Source organism: Echinops telfairi, unplaced genomic scaffold (genome assembly GCF_000313985.2).
Source record: "Echinops telfairi isolate 266 unplaced genomic scaffold, ASM31398v2 ScPeMD7_7424;HRSCAF=8462, whole genome shotgun sequence".
Taxonomy (NCBI): domain Eukaryota; kingdom Metazoa; phylum Chordata; class Mammalia; order Afrosoricida; family Tenrecidae; genus Echinops; species Echinops telfairi.
The window spans coordinates 86,592,774-86,596,908 of NW_022111324.1; positions in this window are offsets into that span (position 1 = coordinate 86,592,774).

A 4,135-nucleotide genomic window follows, 5' to 3' on the forward strand; every position below is an offset into this window, starting at 1 on the left:
GCTTCTCAGATTATTTGCTCAACTACACATTGTGTGAGTGTGGTATAAGGATACAACCCTGGGAATTACCTCTGCTGAGAGTAAACCACACAGTAGTCCCTTGTTCTGTCTGTGTATGGGTTCTGCATGAGTACATTGAAGTGCTTTGGAATCCCCATTCTTCTCAATGGTATCCATAGTTTGTTATGATCCACACCATTGAATGCCTTTGCCTAGTCAATAAGACACAAGGAAATGTCTTCCTGGAAGTCTGCTTTCAGGCAAGATGCACGTGAGACTAGGAATGATATTCCTCATTCTATATCATATTCTTCTTTTTTAATTTTATTTTATTTTATTGGGGACTCCTACAGCTCTTATCACAATCCATACATCTATATCATCTTCTGAACCATGCTTGATTTTCTGGCAGTTCCCTGTTGATATACTGCTGCAACCATTTTTGAATTTTCTTCCACAAAATTTTATTTGCCTGTGATATTGTTTGATAACTTCCATATTCTATTGAATCATCTTTCTTTATGCCAAAACCAAGCTCACTGCCATTGAATCCATGTTGACTCATAGCAGCCCTATAGGACAGAGTAGAACTGCCCCTGTGAGGGTCTGAGATGGCCAATCTTCAGGGAAATAGACAGTCTCATCTTTCTCCGGGTGATTTTGAACTGCTGACTTTGCAGTTAGGCCAAGGCATAACCCACTATGCCACTAGGGCCCCCTTTCTTCAAAATGGGTGCAAATATGGATCTCTTCCAGCTGATTGGCCAAGTAGCTGTTTTCTATATTTCTTGCCATAGACTGATGGTGTTTCCAGCGCTGCATCAATTTGTTGAAACATTTCAATTTGTACACAATCGATTCCTGGAGTCTTGTTTTCCCCTAATGCCTTCAGTGCATCTTGAATTTCTTCCTTTAATAGCATCAGTTTTCATCATATGCTTCCTCTTGCAATGGTTGGCTGTCCACTAGTTCTTCCCGACACAGTGACGATATGTATGCCTAATATCTTTTGATACTCCCTGTGACCTTCAATATTTTGCCCATAGACTCCATCGATATTACAACTTGAGGCTTGAATTTTTTTCCCTTCAATTTCTTTCATTGTGTGAGATGCTGAGCCGGTCCTTCCCTTTGGGTCGTCTAATTCCAAGTCCTTGCACATTTCATTAGGACCCTTTCTGCAGTCTTCCTGCCTGAGTTGCCCTTTGAAACTGTCCGTGCGGCTCTTTCTCGTCACCATTTGTTGCATTTGCTATAGCTGCTCTCTGACCAAGCGCAAGTCTCAGTCTCTTCTGACATTCACTTTGGTCTTTTCCTTCTTTCCTGTCTTTTTAAAATGATATTTTGTTTTCTTCATGTGTAACGGACCCGACTGGTGTTTCGTCATTTGTGTTCAAATGTGTCAAATATGTTCTTCTAATGCTCTCTAAATTCTGATGGGACATGTTCAAAGTAGTATTTTGAATTATTTTTATTTTCTTCAGCTTCAAAGGGAAGTCGGTGGTCTCTTCCACAGCCAACCCCCGGCTTGTTTGGCTGATGATTTTGAGCTTGTTCTGTCTATATGCACAGATTTAATTGATTTGATTCCTATGTATTTCATCTGACATAGTCCACATGGACAGTCGCCATTGATGATGTTGAAAAAAGGTATTTCCGAAGAATATGTCTTTGGCCTTGCACAACTCTACCATGAGATCTCTATCGTCATATCTTACATTTTCCAACTATCAATTCCAATTCCAATTACTAATAATGATCAATTCATCTTAACTGCATGGTTGATACATTTCAAACTGCAAAATTTGGTAGAATTTTTCAATTTCCTTATCATTGCCTTTATTATTTGATGTGTAAATTTGATTAACACTTCTATCAACTAGTCTATCTTGTAGCCATGTGCATATTAGGCAGCATTGTACTTCATGATGAATCTTGAAGTGTGCTTTTTTGAGATGCGTTGTCATTCCTCTTCAATTTTTCATTCCATGCATAGTAAACTATGTGATTGTCTAATTCAAAATGGTCAATACCAGTCCATTTCATCTCATTAATGCTTTTATAGAGCCTATTTAATTTTTTGATGACTTCAAATTTTCCTAGATTCATCATTTATACATTCTACATGCTAATTTTTAATAGATATTGAAAATTGTTCCTTCTAATTTAGAGTTGTATCACATGAGACAATTAAGGCTCTATAAAGTGTTCCATTCACATCATTAGGGTCCACTCTACTTTGAGGAGGCAGCTCTTCCTCAGCTGTATTTTCAGTGCCTTCAACAAAAGGTACTCCTCTTCCAACATTGCTATGCTGCTATTCATAAGGCTTCCACTGGCCACGTTTCTCAGAAATCGATAATCAGTACTTCCTTCCTAGTCGGTCTTAATCTGATGCTCACTGAAATCCGCCCCAAATAGGTGACCCTGCTGGTATTTGAAATGCTGGTGACATAGTTTCCAGTATCACAGCAACATGCGAGCCACCACAGCATGACCAACTGGCCCTGAGGCCTGACTCCTGGTTATTTTGCTCTCCATTTTCCCTCCCGCGCAACATTGTGCCCAGCCTGCAGGTGCTCAGTACATGTTTGTGAAATAAATCAGTGACTTCATTGATGACTGGAGGGATACAATACCGACAAAACAAGACAAAAACCCTTCAATAAAACAAACTTACTGCCATCGAGTCAATACTGCCTATAGGACAGGGTAGAGCTGCCCCTGTGAGTTTCCCAGACTGTAACTCTTTCCAGGAGTAAAAAGCCCCATCATTCCCTCACGGACTAGCTGGTGGTTTCAAACTGTTAACCCTGCAGTGAGCAGCCAAATGTGTAGCCACTGCACCTGCCCCATAAATAAGGTAATAATGGACTGAAAAGCTCTGAATTTGTCTGGGAAATGGGCTGAAGAAGAATCAGGACTGCATACGTGAATGGAAGGAAAAGTATGTTAACAGACCCCTCCCTTGGCAAGAATGACAGGGTTTGTGTTCTCTGAAGGCCTGGAACCCATCGTGCCTGGTTGTCCTTAATGGGTTGCATCGGGCCTTTTCCCTCCGAGGAAAAACTGCAGCTGCTAGTCCAGGCCTGCTGAAGTGAAGGGAGTGCTTCTATAAGATGGTGGAAAGGTATGACTGGCCTCCCTGCCTTCACCTTGGTCTAGGTCCTGCCCCCATGTCTGCCATGGCCATTGGTCAATACAGAAGGCCCTCCTGATTTCCGAGGTACTGAAGCCTCCGGCTTTCAAACTCCTGCTTAACAGGCCAGCTAAGGTGCAGGAAGCAATGCCCAGCACTTCCTAAGAGTGCCAGAGACTCAGGTTGACAAACTCCTTGCCGTGTCTGGGAATGTGTACCCCATGTTCCTGCTTGCTACCTGCCTTCCCTGTGCTAAGCACTAGAGACCTGTTTGAACCTTAGAGGAAAATCTGCCTGCCAGAGAACTTTCCAGAGAAGTACAAGTACGGAACAGACCAGATATTCTTTTAAGCATGTACCTGAGAAGAGTTCATTCAGTATACCCAAGGTAGTCCATAAAGTACCCCTCAATGCACACAATAGAGGAGATATTCCATAATTATTTGCTCAGCAGTAGAAGGCAGGAGGGAGGAAAAGGCGATAGAACTGCGTCCACTTTGGTTTGGCTAAGGGATGGGAAAGTATAAGGCCTATTTAGAACTTCTCAGAAAGAATCCATGTGAAGAATCCACTCAGCCCGTTGGCAGCAGCTGAGTCGATCCTTCTGCCAATTCACCCCCTTTTCCTCCGTTCCACTCAAGACACCAGGAAGGCCTCCTCTAAGGTTTTGCAAGGGCTGTCACCGATCCTGCCTTAAGACTCCAATCTCTGAGGCCCAAAGTTGTTCTCCGCCCACTGCTGTCTGCTGAGCCCACCCAGCGAGTCCAGAACGAGAGGAGCGCGAAGCCACCATGTTGGTGCCCCTTGGAGGCCAGGTCTGAGTCATTGCAAGGAATCCGCTGACCAGGCCAAACTAACCTCCTCCAGGTGTGGCTTGTAAGTCAGGCCCCTGGTTACTGGAGGGTGGTGGGTGGAGCTTACCCAAACAGCCCTGCTATCAAAAATACAGCGTGGGCTACTTGGTGAAGAGCACCAGTTCTTCTCTTTTTATTAAAT